The sequence below is a fragment of the Acomys russatus genome, chromosome 22 (assembly GCF_903995435.1).
Source record: "Acomys russatus chromosome 22, mAcoRus1.1, whole genome shotgun sequence".
Lineage (NCBI taxonomy): Eukaryota > Metazoa > Chordata > Mammalia > Rodentia > Muridae > Acomys > Acomys russatus.
In genome coordinates, this window is record NC_067158.1 from 30812842 (window position 1) to 30832205 (window position 19364).

Below are 19364 nucleotides of genomic sequence, written 5' to 3' on the forward strand. Positions count from 1 at the left end.
TAAAATAAGGAGGATAAGTTTTGAAGAGTGAAGTAAATAGGGCAAAATGTTGAATGATCTCACATGTGTGTATACATACATACAATATATATATACTTCTGAATGTTAATACACACACACACACACACACACACACAGAGAGAGAGAGAGATATGCATTAACATTCAGAAGTATGGTAGAAGCCAAGACCACCAGGAACAACACAAAGGAGCTGAATTGTAGTTTGGTATGTTTCATTTGCAAAGGTTAAACAAGCTTTGGAAAAATTTCTAAACAACACTCAACCTATAGATAACAACAAGTATTGAACACTTAAAAATGTGTCCAGAGAGTAACTCTTTTGTTGTGTTCCTAACAGAATTTTTTTAAAACATAAGCCCAGGGCTAGCAACATGGTTCCGCATATAGAAGTTCTTGCTCACAAGACAGGACCCAAGTTCAGTCCCTGGGATCCATATGGTTGAAGGAAAAGAAATCAACCTGACTCCCACAAGTTGTCCACTGACTTCCACATGAGCACCTTGGCATACACGCCCTTTTCTCCCTAACAATAAGTGGATAAATAAGCAAATATAAAAACAATTGTTTTTACACTTAAAGGCTGAACTGAAGTGGACAAAGCTGATCCACTGCCCAATTGCAAATAAAGTTTCATATAAATACAACGCAAGATAACCAAAAGATTCCATGTTAGAAAACATTACTGATACCTAGCAGATTTCCAATAAACGCCAGGCCCCTAACCTTGATGCTTCCACACTTCATTCTATCCTCTGGCAAACTGGCTTCAGACTGAAATTTACAGTAGAATTATGCGTGACTTCATTACTTCATAACATGTTTTCCCAGTTTGGAAAAAGAAAAAGCAAGAACTGAGTTTATAATGATTTCCAAGGTCATGCGGAGATTCATAATTATCTTCTGTTTTTTATTTCACTAAGGATAACTGACTCAAATCCAGAAAGGCTGGTCTCTGCTACCTAAATAGCTTGGCTTTGCTGGTCTATCAAAAGTTAATTTGAGTTGCAAATATTGAGGCTTTAAAAAAAAAATCAGGGTTTTGGTCAACCTGTTCCTTTGATTATTTTACCCTCGGCATTCTTCAGGGTGCATTGAGTAACTAAGGAGCAGTTGTCCACATTCTCTGATTTAGCTTTTATTCACAACATGGGTCTGATGAGGAAAGGGGTTGCCTACTGACAGAGACAGAAGATGAAGGATGTTCAAACAATCAGGGAGACGCTAAATATCTCCTGAGGGTCTGAGAGACACTGTGAAATCACTTCCCCAGTCCAAAAGGAGCCTGGCACCAACAATAATCAAATGCTATGGATAAGGACAAAGGAGCCAACTTAGAAATCTGCCAGGTAACAACACACTCACATCCGCCAAGGTGAACAGATGGCCATCTTCAGAGGACACAGAACAATTGTCACTAAAAACAGAGCCTGAGAGTGTGTGAAAAGAAGGCAGCTTTCCAACCTCAGACCCTGGGAAAACAGGATGGGCTACATCAGAGAGGAGAGGAAGGGAGGGGAAATTTGAGAGGGAGCTGTTGTTTGCAGAAATGGATAGCAGGGGAGATGGCTCTCTCTTTGGTCTAAGATTTCTAAGAAGTGGTGTCATTGTGCATTCATTGCTGAAATAAAAGGTGCTGTCACACCTGGAAGAAATACAAGGTTTAGAGACTTAAAGCAAGAACATCAGAGTAAGTAGTGTTTGTGTTGTTCTTAATATGAAGTGTTTCAATTCTTTCTGGAAATTGACAGGTACATTGATATATATATTCTTCAGTCAATAACTAAAGTTCTAATTAAATTTTCATTGGACCTTAATCCTTCCCCCTTGAATTGGGTCTTATATTGACAGACTGTTAATGTATAATATGTGAAGTTTTGAGAAAAATCAGTGTTGAACAGCCAACCCACCTGACCTTAACTAAGGCAGTGCTAGAGAGGTAGAAATTCCCATTTGGTGAGATTACAGACTCAAGAGCATATAAGATGTGACATCTCCATCTTTCATGGCAGATTCACAGCTCTCTTCTGGCAAAACGCAAATAGGCTATGGCTTAGGGGAAAGTCACAAGCATTGACTCATTCCTAGAACCTTCAGAGAAGTGATGTAATGTGGCCCATGCTGACATTTTAAGATTGTTCATGTATGTATATATGTGTGTAAGCATGTGTGTGCACCTATGTGTATGCTACATGTGGAAGCCAGAGGAGGCTGCTGGATGCCCAGTTCTGTCACTTCCTACCTTGTTTTCTGGAGATACTATCTCTCACTGAAAAGTTGTCTCGCCTCCTTTTATCTCTGTGACTACAGTCATGTACAATGTGTTCAGCTCTTGTGTGTATACAGGGGAATAGAATTCTGTTACTCACCCTTGCAAAGCAAGGATCTTACTCAACAGACTATTTCTCTAGAGGAATTATAATAATTTTGGATATTTGATCATATTAGTTTGGTCGATCACTGTAACTCTTTGCATTATGGAATGCCATGCGTTCCTTTGACGTGTATACAGGATTGCATGGGTAAATCCAGCAGATCCATCACATTGCTTGCTCACAATGGCTATCACTCCAATGTATTCATGGACAACTGTTGTACTGTAGAAATCTGCCTGTTTGTCGGACCCTGTGAAGGGACTGCTGCTGAGCAAGCACTTTGCTAATAGTGTGGTCTTTCCTCTCCCTTTCTCCTTGTGAATGGTGAAATTGGTAGCCAGCTAATTTGGAGGAATCAACTGGACATGGCAGGCCCAACCTCTATTTTCTTTTTAGGAATCAACCATTCACTGGGACTCAGTCTTTCTTTTGCTCTCTTGGTAAAATTCTTGCCTGGCTAACCTTGTTCTCTCTTCTCGTACGGACAACTTGTTGACCATAACAAGGCTGACACTGCTTGTCTTTAGAGCTTTGTTCTCCAGTTAAACCCAGTAGTACACAAAAGTAAAAAACTGAGTCTCTTTATTTTTTGTTTTTTTTTTTTAAATACACTTACATATTATGCACATATATCTTTAATTGTATTAAATTATGTATAAGGGTGTTTTGTCTGCCTCTATGTGTATGTATGTTCCTAATATGTACAGTGCCTGAGAAGCAAGAGAGAAGGAGCAGGAAGGGAGCTTAACATAGAGGTTCTCTGAAGGATTCCACATAGTGGGGGATTAAAGCAGATGCTCAGACTCACAGCCAAACTTTGCAGTGGAGCACAGGGAGTGTAATGGAAGATCTGAGGGATAGAAGGACCTGGCGGGTACAGGAGCCCTACAAGGAGATCAATGGAGCCAAAAAATCTGGGCCCAGTGGAGGTCAACCAAGGATGATGCATGGTGAGGACCTAAAACACCTGCTTTAGATGGAATGCCACACAGTCTTCTTGTGGGTGCCATAATATGAAGAGTAGGGGCTACTTCTGACATGGACTCTGGTGCCCACTGGTTGATCACTTCCTCCTGGTGGGGGCAGCCTTGCCAGGCTACAGAGGAAGAGGATGCAGGCAGTCCAGATGAGACTTGATAGGCTAGGGTCAGATGTTAGGGGAGGAGAGCTCCCCTTTCTGAGGACTAAGGGATGGGGAGGGGCATAAGGGAGGGAGAGTGAGGCCAGGAGGAGACAAGGGAGGGCTTACAATTGAGATGTAACATGAATAAATTTTAAAAATTTAAATAAAAAAAAAAAGATACCCTGGGACTAGAGTTACAGATGTTAGGAACTGCCATAAGCCATGAAGGTGTTTGGAATTAAACTTGTGTCCCCTAGAAGAGCAATTCAGTGCTTTTAGCCACTGAGCCATCTCATTAGGCCTAATACACCTCATTTTAAAATTACATTCGACATATGAGAAAAAACGTGCAGTGTTTGTCTCTCTCAATCAAGCTTATATCACTGAATGTAATTATTTATGATTTACCTGCTAGTGCCATGATTTCTTTTTTTTTTTTAAATAGATGAGCATTTCATGTGCATTTGTTAAATTTTCTTTTTCTCAAGACAGTTTTATTTGAATTTCCCAGATGGCAAAAGATGTTGAACATCTTTTTATGTATTTGTTGGCCATTGATATTTCTTTTTGCTAGAAATGTATGCTCAGTTCATTAGTTCATTTATTGGTTAGATGACTTGGATTGGTGTTTAATTTTTGCAGCGCTTCCTAGGTCCTGGATATGAATCTCCTGTCAGATGTGTAGTTGTCAAAGATTGTTTTCCTTATTCTGTGGCTGTCTTTTGTGGTACTTGTTTCCTTTGCTGTGCAGAAGCACCATAATTTCATGTAATCTCATTTGTCAATTCTTTGGGGGTTATTTGCCATGTCACTGAAGGTCTTGCTTATACCTGATTCTTGAAGTGGATTTTTGCTGTTGTTTGTTTTTTTTTTTTCTGTGTTCTGGAGCTTGAACTCAGTGCTCTGTGCATCATAGGCAATCATGCTACCGCTGAAGTACATACCCAGTCTCTTGAAGTGTTTATATGTGGCAGGTTCAAACATTTTTGTCTTACAGTAATGTCTTTGATCCATTTTGATGTTTTGTGCACAGTTTCTGTAGGTTTTCATGTCATGAATTTCATGTTATTATAATATAATCTGAAGAAATACAAGAAGTTATTTGGATTCTTTTTATTTGGTAGCACTGAGTTGAAGTGTGGTCTAGAATCTCTTTTAGAGAAGGTTCCATGGGATGCTGAGAGGAATATGTATTACTTTTCTGTTGATAGAACCAAATGCACAATTTGTGCATATGTATTATGCCATTTTATCTCTGGAAAAGCCTAACTTGGAGGTCTCTGTATTAATATTTAGTTTGGATGATCTGTCTAAAGATGAGAGTAAGGTATCAATGTCACCCATTATTATTGCAATAGGACTTACTTCATCTTTTTGTTAGGGACATCTTTTTATGTCCATTAGTGGTTTATGAAATTTGGAGGCACAGCATTGGATGAATATATATGTATGACTGTTTATATTTTATGGATAAGTGTTCCGGTTATATGTAGTGAGCTTTTTAACTTTTCCTGGCTGATTTTGGTTTGACGCCTTCCTTACGCGATATTAGAACAGTTGTGTCAGCTTGCCTTCAGCTTCTGCTCATTTTATAGGCTGTTTCCTTTCCTTGGAATTTCTAGAGCCACAAGATTTTCCCCAATTCTTCTTTGTAATCCCATGGTCTATAATAGAAGTTAGTGAAAAACTATAGTAAAAACAAAGCAAAACCAAACCAACCAACAAACAAAACCAAAACCAAAACAAACACAAAAACAAACGAACAAACAAAAACAAAAAGGATAAAGTAATTGAGATTCACTCTCTCATCTCTGTTGCCATAAAAAAATCCATCCTTACTTGTAGACACACCCATGTATACATTTAAATATGCTCTTATTTGTAGACACTTGCTTCTGTATATTCACAGTCAAAATCTTTCTTCTTTTCCCCGTTTCAACTTATTTGCATAGACAATTTATCAGAGGCTGCATTTACTTACTTACTTACTTACTTACTCACTCACTCACTTACTTATTTATTTACCAAATTATCTGGACTCTTCTGAAAATAAATGAGTCTGTAATTAAATCTGGAAGAGTAATTAACATAAGGAAAAAATGGAATTGTCTTCCAGAGATAAGAACAATTACTCTTAGGAATTTCTGTCTCTTCATTTTGGAAAGAAGTTGAAAATGTTTTTATCAGAAAAATGTAGCAAAAATTAAAAAAAAAAACCACTGTGGTAGCATTTTTGTTGCTACTTTTAATATAAAAATGTGTATAACTGCACGGTGAGTGGGCCAGCAGACAGGATGGAAAGAATGATTAAGCTATCATCTTTCAAAAATCAAACCTGCCCTCCTATGTTCTGGGCCATAGAATTCTTTAAGCCACATTCCCATTTCAATAACTACAAGGGTTTAGCCACTCCCATGTGGGTATTAGTGGGAAAGAATGGAAAGACGGATGGTTTACTTCTGGGGCCTTTCTGTTCCAATTAAAGGGTCCTGAACAAAACTTCTCTCTGGAAATAAGAGTGTTCCAGTGTGGGTTCTGGCAACCGCAGGTGGTTCTAGGCTGCAGTGAGGTTGAAGTCTATTTGAAGTCTATTTATAGCATCCTTGTAGCATTCCTCCTATCTGAATCCTGGACCTGCAGATGCACACAGTAAGCTCAGGATACTCCAGAGAACAACTTCAGCCAGTGTTCATCCTGAGAGATTTGAGATCATCTATGTGCAATTGGCAGATTGGAAGCCTCTGTTTGAAATAATTATAAATTTCTCCCTCTGCCCATGCACTTTTATCACTTACTGTTCTCCTTTCTGTAGTGTATGGGTTTTGTATTAAGCTAGCAATTTTATTAACTGCTCACTGTTAAAATGACTGGTGTGGCTTCTGACTCCTGCTTGAACTGTGACCAATAAAAATAGGTTTTATTGTTGTACTGTTCCAACGAAGAAATGGAGGCTCAGAGATCCAAAGTCATAATCTCACTAGCAACAGTGTTTAAATCACATCTGCAGGCCTCTTAAGATCTTTACTTTTCTCTGTTTTTCTCTCCTCCATTGTTGCCCACGGTAATTCTTCCCTCTTGTAAGAGTACCTGGCCTTGTTCCTTCTCGAGACTTTGGTCCAGCATATCCTCCAGACATTTATACATTTCTTATCAATTTCTATCTCTCTTTTGAATCTAGAATAATTTCCCTTGAAGGCCCAGGATGGTAGCTGCAACACTACCTAAGAATTGAAGAGTTAAGATAGATAAGGAGCATTGGTAACTAGTTAGGAAAGGGGCAGGGGGAACAATTACATTGTGTGCATGTGAGGAACATCTGCAACTTATTCAGCAAATTTCCAGGGTGTGACACTCTTATTACTCATCATTATTATGCATTGCATTATATTTCTAGTTCAATTCGGGCTACTTAACTTTGCTTCTTAAATTTTTCTTCAGGACATTCTCCACCGTTGACTGGAGAGTGGGGTCTGACTTTCACGTGAACTCTGGTGCCCCATTTTTGACCATGTCCCCTTGATGGGGAGGCCTGGTGGCACTCAGAGGAAGGATAGCAGATTACCAAGGAGAGACTTTGTACCCTATGAGCATATACAGGGGGAGAAGGTCCCCCTCAGTCACAGACATAGGGGAGGGGAGTAGGGGGAAAGCAAGAGGGAGGGAGGAATGGGAGGATACAAGGGATGGGATAACAATTGAGATGTAGTATGAATAAATTAATAAAATATTTTTTAAAAATAAAATAAAATTTCTTCAACATCCCTCTAAACTCCACTTTAGTACTCTATCTGCACTCTTTTTGGCTACCATTCTACTCTGCTGTGTCTGATGAACTTCTACTTATTTATTTTGTTTTATAAGAGTGCACATATAAATTATTTCAAACAGGACTCTTAATGATAAAAATTCCCTTCTCAGATAAGCCTGTAATACTTGATATCGAAGGACTCCACCTAGTATGTTCAATGCCATCCCTTGGCAGGGTGTGTATTTAAAAAAGCAGGTTGAGAAAGCTAGAAGGAACAAGCCCGTATCACTCTTCCATGGCTTCTCTTTCTGATCCTGTCCCAAGGTTCCTGCCTTGAGCTTCTGTCCTGACCTCCTTCCATGATGGATTTTTGTATGGAAGTGTAAGCCAAATAATCCTTTTCCTCCCCAGGTTGCTTTTGGTCATAGTGTTTTATTGCAGCAATAGAAACCATAACTAAGATGAAGAGAAATATGACATAATACCTCATGGGGGATGTTTTCCTTCTTACAGGACCTGAGCTAAGGAAAAACTTGGGCAAAGCTATTTGTAGAACCTGGCTTTATGGTTAATATTCGATCCCATGATCTCTACTTGCTGAAATCACAAAATGAACTCTTCCCTAGATAGAAAACTTACAAATGCCATAATAGGATTTTAATTTCCTCTATGTGCCACAGCCTTGATTTGCTTAAGAGCTAAATTATATGTTTAAATGCTATTTGTTGTGACATGTGCATATTTCTGGCTGATATGCAATAGGGATTCCTGCTTATCTGCGTTATATGTCTAGGCTTATACCATCCATCAAGTGTCTTTTCATTGACCACGCTGGTGGTCTTGTAGCTTGTTTTCCTTGGTTATGCATAGCAGGCTGATGGAGAAGAAAGAATGTATGTTCCCAATCCTCCTTACTTCAATTCTCCAAAGTCTATACTTTCATCTGCTTTAACTGATTATTCTGACATTTCTATGTATATTTCTAAGCATATACATACATACATACGTACATACATACATACATACATACATACATACATACATACATACACAAGGATTTCTTCTTTAATGTCAAATGTATTACCCAAAAAGCCTACACTACTATTATTGATGACCACAATAACAGATTTATGGGAAAAGTTGGTTTGAGAGCAGATGGATTATGCCAAAGTTACAGATCTTGAAAATGTAGAGCCTCACCCAAAATTATAAGAAACCTAACAAAAAAAAAAAAAAAAAAAAAAAAAAAAAAAAAAAAGAGCCACACAAATAAATTCCCAGGGTCTTTTTTTTTGTTTTTAAAATCAGGGATTCAGGAAATGCATGCTTTTTCAGCCTGATACTCTAAGCAGTCTTTCCTTTACAATGGTAGGGGCTGAGGACACCTGCTTCAAACTGAACCCAATTCCATACAAATTAAGTCTTTTTTCAAGCTGTAGACTTCATCAGCAGTCTGCTCATGACATGAAAGTGATACTTCTGTAGTTTCTTCATTCATTCTCCTCAGCATCCTTCATACCTTTAACTAATCAGAAATTGTAATGATCCTTTTAGCCACTAAAATGTCACATCCCCCCAACATAAGGCATAAATGTGGATTTTTTTTTTCAGCTTTTGGATTACTTTGTTCTTAAGGTTCTCAGAAGTAGCTCACATGTTTCACTTAAATTTTGTAAACGTTTGTTGTTGACAGGTTCCCAACAGCTACTAAAAAAACTATCCCAGTACTAGAAGACCTCTTACATATGTACAGAAAAACTTCAATAAAGCAATTCTCAGTTAAATAATATATGCGGTCTATACTTTTTTTTTTTGACCTTTGACAGTATCTATTGGTGTTTTTCCCCCAGAGTGGAAAGGCTGTGTCCCACTCTAACTTTACACATAAATTTCTATTGTTTCTTTCAACATGGACCCAAATTCATTAACATTTATGTTGGATAAATTACGCTCAAATTCATAATATGTTGTTTATATAAGTGTCATCCTTAATTGGTTTGTGTAATGCTTTGGCTATATTTGTTTCTATATAATTCACTGTTTTATAAAAAAAAAATCAACATCTAACATTATGATAGAATATAAAGCTTTTCAAGGCTCAATCAGACCAGGTAACTATTAAATAAAATCATCTTTATTGTGAAATATATAAACTAGAATTTGTTTACTTGACTTCGGTGAAACTTGAGGGTGCTCTGTAATGTTCACAGTTAATCTGCTTGTGTTGTTGTATGAACTGTTGTCCATGAGGCCTATGTACAACAAATATCTTGGTTGTCTCTTTTTGGTTCTTCATCATGACTATCTTAATTTGGGGGAACATTAGATTCTTCTTTTGTTTATTTTCTTTAATGGATGCATGAGAAAATAATCTTCAAGAGGTTATTTTCATCATACTTAAATAATGGGCTAGTTAGGTAGAGAAATGCTGTCAAACAATAGGTTAACTGGGTATAGTATGCTTTTGGTGTCAGAATGCTGAAGTCACTGTGCTACTGGCCCCAATATTGACTTGGCGAGGTCTCATCTAATTCTGTTTTCTATTTTCTGTGTGTTTCCCTAACATTTGCTATGAAACTTTTATGATAGGATGGTTTATATTGATTGCAAATCTTGGCAGGATCTGGAATCCCCTCAGAGATAAATTTCTGAGCATGTCTATTACAGTTATTTTTATAAAATTGTGTTTGTTTCTCAGTTTCCCTCTTAAACTGGCTATCACACAAATAATTGAGACTCTTTTATATTTGGTTAATAATAAGCTTCATAACACAACAACTGAGCAGTTATTACTGCTTAAACTTCTAAGATAACCTGCTTTCTTCCGAGTGTACATCTCAGAGATGCTTGTACTTTGTAGCTTTCCTTAATCTGGCCCTTTTCCTGATGTGACCTAGACCTCTCCAGATGTTTCAATCTCCTACTTTCTCCTCTAACTTCTCTTTCCCTGGCTGGCAGGAAGTCCAACCCTATTCTCTCCACTGCTCATCAATTGGCTGGGAGATGCTTTATTGTAATCTTAGAGGACAATCGGGGAGCAACATTTACACAACATTGACACAACATTGACACAGGCGATTCTCAGAACAAACTATGGAGGGTGGTACAGAAGTCAGAATTTGAATTACCCAATCACCTTATGCCTACGCATGTCTATGAAAGAGTATCTAGAGTGTCTCGATTCAGCTTTTTAATTTCTTTGCTCTTAAGGTTCTCAGAAGTAGCTCACACATTTTCACCTAAATTTTGTAAAAGTTTGCCTTCGACAGCTTTTTTTTTACAGGAATGAAATTGTGAAAGCCTACTCCAACTGCTGGACTAAACAAAAAATGGAAAGTAAGCTGAGTATCAGCGTTAATTGCTCCAGTTCCTGATTAGAGAGGCAAGGTGACTAGCAACCACTACTCCTGCCACCATGACTTCCACACCTTGATGACATATTATCTAGCAGTGAGCAAACACAACACTTCTTTCCCCCTGTTGCTTCTGTCATACATTTTGTTTTAGCAACACAGATAGGGTCTGAACTTATTGTCATCTGGAAATCTCACAACATCTCACTTTATTGTGTTTTTGGTTTCCATTGTTTAGGGGTAGGTGGCATGCTCTGTCCAGCATTACAATACATGCCTGCCAATTGTAGCAAATTTTTATCTTTCTCCCTTAGAAGACTCCCTCCTGTGGTTTGTTTTTTCTTGATTTCATCTTTCTAGAACTTATTCTAATCAGTTATGGAAGCTCCTCTGATCCCCTAACACTGTAATCTTTTTTCTGCCATTTTTCATTCTACTGTCATTTTGTTCTACTTTGGGGAAACTATCTTTAACTTTATTTCCTCTTTTGCTGACATTTTCAATCACTGCTATAATATTTCAATTTTCTACAGACTTTTTCTCTGCATGTTTGTATTTTTACAATCTCCTGATCTGGTCCCAAATGCAAAATTCTATCTTTCCCTTAAAGGTGGCACAATTCTCCAGGACAGGGGCATCCCTGTAACATCTGCGGCCCTACATATAGCAACCCATTAAAGTTTAAGTGCTTTAAGTTCTCCTGCAGTGTCCCAACAAAGTCCAGCATAAAATAGCACCTGTTACCTCCAGTTCATGACAAAATTCTGGCCTCAGTTGGTGTTGGTATCTTTCAGGGCACATCTTTGTTTCTCTCCCAGCACCCTCTTCCACGATGATTTTAGTCTCTCTGTTCTGTTGAGCAAGTGGCTTCTAAGCCACATGAGTTACAGCTTTCCAGATGTTGTTTCCGTCCTTTACTGACATTAGTCCTATGATTGGCTCTTCACTTGCTGCTTATATTTCTCTACTGCAGTGATCGACCTGGAACGAGGACACATGATTCTGTATGTTCAATTTTTTCCTGAGCTTCAGGCAGTTTTATCTTAGATGATGAGAATGGAAAGAAAATCAGAAAAAGGAAAACCAATCTTGAAATGTTTCCTGAGTCAGGAACAAGGCGATGATCAATAGCAGTGCAAGAGATGTGGGGACTAGAAATGATAAGAAAAATGTGATTAAACTCTCACCTGACAGTTCTATAGAATAAATATTTCTGTAACAGTCTTTAATTTTGAGGATTCTGTGTTTCTAGTGCCTTTATACTCCCTGCCACTCTTTGGGACATTTGATTGTCTCTCTTTTCAACTTAAATTATAACTATATCACTTCTCTTATCTCTCCAACCCCTTCTATGCCACGTGACTTGATACTGGGAAACACAATCACTGTTTTCCTTTCTTGAATGTGCATGTTGGATTTATACATACTAAATGCATAAACCTGCCACTTAATGACTCCATAAAATTGGCACCTTCTCTGGGTGTTTTCAGGCCTGGTTGATGGGCAAACCAGTCCTTGAAGATCCTTAGTCATGTCTCTAGATTTTTCACTTCTTCTTAACTTTGGGGAAAGTTTTGTTCTTTTGGACAATGTGGTAATTTTATGCCAAGTATGCACAAATCACTTTCTCAAGATTTTTTTCCCCCAGTTTATTAAAAAAGTGCATTATGGCTCAGTACATCAACTATGTTTAGCAGGTGGACAATGACCACAATGCACAATTTATACACCTCAGATTAACAACTCTTACTAGACTTTATAGAGAGAAATGCAACTTTTTTTCAGTCTTCTGAAGAGCTTAGGACAAGAGTGGCTTAGAATTTTAATTTGCTACTGATCATAGCTAAAGACGTGGCATGAACAAAAGGTGTCTTGTTTAGTTTGTCTTAATAGCGAGTTGACATTTGGCTGACTGTGCCACTGCCAATGCTTTTAGGAAATCTAGTATAATATGAGTTGCTCGTCTTTCTTGTGATTACATTAAAAAAAAAAATCACACCAGACTGAAAATAGCTACAATATAGTATAGGGGTAGTAACAGAGCCAATATGCAAATATGAGGTCTGAAGCTCTGCTTTATATCAGAAAATCTGCTTTTCTAAGGGAAGTATCAGTTTCATGTAGTGAAATCCACTCTCAATGCTTTTATTTATATTTTTATTTATGTGTGTTTCTATGTGAGTTTATGGCACATGTGTGAAGATATCCATGGAGGCCAGAAGACTAAATTAGATTTTCTGGAGACAAAATTACTGATATATAAAAATAACTTTTATTTGCCTGATGTAATTGTTGTCTTGGAGGCCTACTCCCTCTGTGTGTTAACCTACACCTAGTTCTGGAAGTTTCTAGCAGCAATACAGTCTAATCTAGGCCTAGACAGTTTTTTGTCTCTGAGATTTACTGCTGAGTAGATTACCCTTCCTAGCTCTTTCTGAATTCTGGCTGGCTGGTTCAACTCAGCTGTTCTGGCTCAAGCTCCTCTTCTAGCTGGCTAATTTAATCTGGCTTCTCTCAGCCTCTGACTAATTTGTTCTGCTTGGCTTCAGATTAACTATCAACTTGTTCTAAACTTGTGGCTCCTTCCCATTCTCTGGTTTGTTCTGTTTTTACCTGTGTCTGTCTTGTTCTTTCTGCAACCAGTCACTGTAAAACCGTCCCATACATAACATAATAAAGGCTTTATATAGCAAGCCAATGGTCAATGTCAAATTAAATCGAGAGACGCTTAAAGCAATTCCACTAAAATCAGTAACAAGACTAAGATCTCCACTCTCTCCATTTCTAGTTAATATATACTTGAAGTTCTAGATAGCACTGTAAGATAACTAAAGGAGATCAAGAGGACACAAATTGGAAAGGAAGAAGTAAAAGTATTGTTATTCACAGATGATAGGATAGTGTACATATGTGACCCCCGAAATCCCATCAGAGAACTTCTACAACTGATAAACACCTTCATCAAAATGGCTGTATACTAAATTAATTAAAAAAAAATCAGTAGCACTCCTGTATACAGAGAACAAATGTGATGAGAAAAAAACTAGAACAACGCCCCCTTCACAATAGCCACAAATAATATAAAGCATCTTGGTGTAACTCCAACTCAGCATGCAAAGACCTGTATGACAAGAACTTCAAGACTGTGAAAAAAGGAATTAAAGAAGATATTAGAAGATGGAAGGATCGCCCATGCTCGTGGATCAGTAGAATTAACGTAGTAAAAATGGCCATCTTACCAAAAGCAACTTATAGATTCGATGCAATTCCCATCAATATATAAAACAAAATTCTTCACAGGCCTTGAAAGAACAATTCCCACCTTCATATGGAAAAACAAGAAAACCTAGATAACTAAAACAATCCTATACAAAAGAAGTATCTCCATGCCTGACTTCAAGCTATACTGCAGAGAAATAGTAATAAAAACTACATGTTATTGACATAGAAACAGACTGGTTGATCAATGGAATTAAAATGAAGACCCAGAAATAAATATACCTATGAACACTTGATATTTGACAAAGAATCCAAAACCATACAATGGAAAAAAGAAAGCATCTTCAACGAATGGTGCTAGTAACTGGATGTCTCCATGTAGAAAATTGGAAATAGATCCATATTTATCACCCATTACAAAATTAAAGTCCAAGTGGATTAAAGACCTCAACATAAAACCAGACACATTAAATCTGTTAGAAGAAAAAGAGGGAAAGAGCCTTGAACTCATTGGCACAGGAGACAACTTCGTGAACAAAACACCAACAGCTCAGGCTCTATGATTGACAATTAATAAATGGGACCTCATGAAACTGAAAAGTTTCTGTAAGGCAAAGGACACTCTCAACAGAACAAAGCAACAGCATAAATATTGGGAAAAGATCTTCACCAACCCTACATCTGACAATGGGCTAATATCCAAAATATATAAAGAACTCAAAAAATTAAACAGCAACAAATCAAATAATCCAGTTTAAAATGGCGTACAGACATAAACAGAGAATTCTCAACAGAGGAATCTTTAATGTCCTAGAAGCACTTAAAGAAATGCTCAATGTCCTTAGTCACCAGGTAAATGATAATCAAAATGATTCTAAGATTCCATCTTACACCTATCAGAATGGCTAAGATCAAAAACTCAAGTGACAGCACATGCTAGTGAGGATGTGGAGCAAGGAGAACAATCCTCCATTGCTGGTGGGAGTGCAAACTTGTACAACCACTTTGGAAATCAATTTGTAGCTTTCTCAGAAAAATTAGGACTAGCTCTACCTCAAGACACAGCTATACCACGCTGGAAATATACCCAAAATAAGTTCCACCATACAACAAGAACACTTGCTCACCTGTGTTCATAGCAGCTTTATTCATAATAGCCAGAAATGGAAACAATCTAGACCTTCCTTAATCAAATAATGGATAAAGAAAATATGGTATATTTACACAAGGGATACTATTCAGCTATTAAAAACAAGGAAATCATGAAATTTACAGGCAAATGGGTGGAACTAGAAAACATAATTCTGAATGAGATAACCCAGACCCAGAAAGACACACATGGTATCTACTTGCTTATAAGCAGATATTAGCCACATAATACAAGACAACCACATTACAAGTCATAGACCCAAAGAAACTAACTAACCCAAAGGAGGAATATGGGGGAAAAGCATAGGCAGTTGAAGTAGAAGTAGAGAGGAAACTCAATACTCAATAGCAGAGGATTTGGGGAGGGAAATGAGGGGAGGGAATTGGATGTGAGGATAGTGGAGAGAGGAGGTAAGAGGGCTTGGAAAGAAAAGGAAAACCGAGGGAGTGGACATCACTGAGACAAGCTGGAGATCTGAGACAGTGTGGGTTACAGGAAGGATATGGTGATGTCTCTAGCTCAGCCTCTTAGCAATGGGGGTGAAGGAGACTGAGGAGGCCACCCTCTAGCCAGGCAGGACTTACCGTGATGTGAGGGGAACACCAACCCACCTACAAAAAGGTTGACCCAAAATTTACCTTGCCTACAAGATGTGCCGAGATAAAGAGAGTAGGAACTGAGGGAATGTCCAAGCAATGCCTGGCTCAACCTGAGATCCACCTCATGGGAGAGAGCCAACTCCAGACATTATTAACAGTATTCAGCTATGATTACAGACAAGAACCTAGAATAATTGTCCTCTGAGAGGCCCCACCCAACAGCTGATTAATTCAGTTGCTGAGACTCACAGCCAAGCATTAGGCAAGACTCAAGGAGTCCTTTGGAAGAGTGTGGGGGTGGGGATAAAAGGGCCCCTGAGCAGATAAGAATGCTGCAAGAAGACCAAAAGAGCCTACCCTAGACCCATGGGGCCTTACAAAGATGAAAGTACCAACCAAAGATCATGCATAGACTGGACCTAGACCCCCAACACATATGTAACCTATGGCCAGTTTGAATGTCATGTGGGTCCCTAGTAAGTTGAGTGGGTGCTGTCTACAACATGGACTCTGTTGCCTGCTTTCAATTTCTTCATTGTAATGGGGTTGCCTTGCCTGGCCTCAGTGCATGAGGAGGAGTTCAGTCCTGATGTGACTTGATGTGTTGAGGTCGTTTGGTGGTGGTAGGGCTCTCCTTTTCTGAGGACAAAGGGAGGGGTTATAAAGGGAAGAGGTGGGAGAAGAGGAGGAGTGGGGCTATGATCGGAATGTAGAGTGAATATGTAAATTAATATAATAAAAATTTTAAAAAGCAAGGTCAAATGCCTTTTACTTGTGCCTAACTAGTAAACAGTATTCTTGAGATCTGTCCTTTCCAGTTTCCTATTTTAGAAGACCTGTCTCAAGCCCCCACTTACTGGCTCATGCAATGAGGATTATCATAATAAAACTCAGTGGAAAGAGTAGAAAATAACATCATAGATTTTCTTCATACATCCCTTGTAACATACACAAGAATGTTTTCAACAAGGCAGTAATGGAGTTTATAGACTGGATACCCCCTCTAATTTTACACATTCCCAGTTTAGTGAATCCTAAAGTACGTGCTATAAAACATCCCTCCCAGAAATTTGCCAGAAGGTCTCTCTCAAGATGCAACCAGAACAGACTGTTAACAGGACATTGTAAGCATAAAGAATGGCAGATGTTATAATTCCCCATTCTTTCTAAATTTCAACAAGTGTCACCTTCAAATCCTATTCACCTCACCCAAGGGTAATCTATGTGCCTTGATTTCAAGTTCTTATCAACAATGTTCTTGTTCTTAGAGTAAATAAGAAAATACTACTTGAGGAAGGAGAGATGGCTTAGTAGTTAAAGGTACTTACTGCTCTTCCAGAAGACTTGAATTTGGTTCCCAGCACCCACATTAGATGCCAGTAACTCCAGCTTCATGGGAGCACGCACCCCTTTCTAGTCTCAGAGGTCACCCTTACACATGTACACACACACACACACACACACACACACACACACACACACACACATACACACACAAATAAATCTTTAAGATGTATTTCTGTGGACATTTTGTGCGAAGTTTTATTTATTTCCCTTCAGTTTCTGTTTCCTGGTATGCTTACGTGTAGTGACTACGAAGGCAACTCATCTGTTTTTCTAAGGTCTTTCTTGGTGATCTGTCACCTGTCTCTTGCCGCTTGTGTTTCCCAAGGGACTTCACTTCTCTATCCATGCTTAGGCAGAGAGCTAAACCTCTGTGAAAGGGAGAAAATTTCTCTCTCATTTACCTTACACTGCACCACAGAATCCCAAAGCCTTGATGGCCAAACAAACACATTTACTTTCTCAGAGTCTTGGAGGCTAGAAGTCAAGTTCAAGACACCAGCATGGTCTTCTGAGGCCTTTTTCCTTGACTTATGGCTGACCCCAATCCTGGTATGTCATCACAGCTCCCCTGCACCCTGCTGTATGTCTGCATCCTATTCAAGAAAACTGTGAGCACGTTACCTGTGTCAGTTTAGGGCCCTGCTTATAAGACTTCAGTTTATCCCAATGAACTCTTTGGGAACCCTATTCTCATCTAAAGGAAATGAGTTTTGGATTTCAATATGAGAAATTTGGAGGGTCTTACTGCAGTCCATAATACTCTGGCAAGCTGGGCCTGAAAAATCTCATAATGTGTAATAGTGTATTAGACTGTCCAGCTGCCTTGGGAAAAACACTTTGCTTAGCTTTGCTTTTAATATTTAAAAAAAAAAATTTTTTGTATCATTCATTTGAGTTTCATAGGAAAAATGCTGTAAGAAACAAACTTTGAGAAATACTGATCTCCTGTCCACATATAGCAGAAATCCCTGGAAGTCATGGTATGAGAGTTGTCAAGGAATGCTGAGAAGCGAAGGAGGGAGGGTCATAAAGGCTTTTAATAACTACAATCTAAAGCGATCATCTTTGAAATGAAAAGTGCCCATGGCCACATCACACATGAAACTCATGAAAATGGCTGCAACCAAATTTGCATTTCACTCTGGCATCCTTGTAGACTGTTTCATGTCATGCCTGCAAGTCATATGCTAGAGCGTCCTGAATCTAACCACTTGTGTTACTCCTGTCCTTATTCCCATCCTCATCCACACTGGGCCAATTGGCATCTCAGCTTCTGCAATTAAAAATGACTCTCCTCAAATTCATGAGAGCATCACTGCTGACAATCAGCTGTGCTTCTACCAATGGGTTCCTTGCAGAGTTTCTTTCTTATCCACAGTAGAAGTCAAGTCTGTTCATGGTCCTTGTAGTCCAATACACATGGTCACTATGTCCTCACTGTCCTCCATGTCCCTTGCTGCCCCATATCCTCTTCTAGAAGAGCTAACTGAGTGCCTATTAGGTATCTCTCACCTCAGGGCCATTGCACATACTTTCTCTGTATCAGGAATATTGTTTCCTAGATATTTACCCAGCTTGCTCCTTCACTTCCTAACCAATACTTTCTTTAATATCACGCTGTCAATGAGGCCCTTGGTGAGATCCCTATATAAAATCACAAGCAACCACACAACTTACTTCCTTTATTATTTTTCTTAATATATACTTCATTGTGTGTATGTTTGCTTTGCTCTCCACAGTTTCCACATTACCTACAATAACAGCACACAGTTGGTGATCAATAAATGCATGTTTGAGTAAACAAATTAATTCAGGTTAAATATAATTTTTCAGTTCTATTATATTGTAGGTTATGCATTCATTCATTTATCTGGGAGCCTGTGTTCTACACCTAAGAAATTATTCTACAGTGTTAACAAATATTCATAACTCTAAATGGAATGAGCTTATATCAAATAAATTGAAATACCTTGGGCATTATTAGTTTTTCTTTTAAATTTTTCAGTTCCCTACCCTAACACACTGATAATTTTATTTCAAATAAAATTGCAACTAATACTGGTAGGGTATAACCTCTTTGCTATGCAATTTGTGGAGCACTTTATACACATTTTCTAATTTAATCCTCTCAAATACTGTGAAATATGTACAATTATGATCACCATTTAACAAATAAAAATGCAGAAATGTACAAACCTGGTAAATCCTCTCAGTCTCACAGTGCTGCTAAGTGAGGAAGATAATATTTCATTCATTTAGAATCTATCCTCAAATCAAAATGCTGCCTTTGTCTCTTCTTAATTTATGATACAGATAATTTTTAAAACAATAATTTGTGTCAACTGATTTTAAATATTCAGTCATAAATATCTTCACATCTTTGTTAATTTCCCATGTAGAAGAAGAACAAGCCCATTAGGCTTCTAAACTCT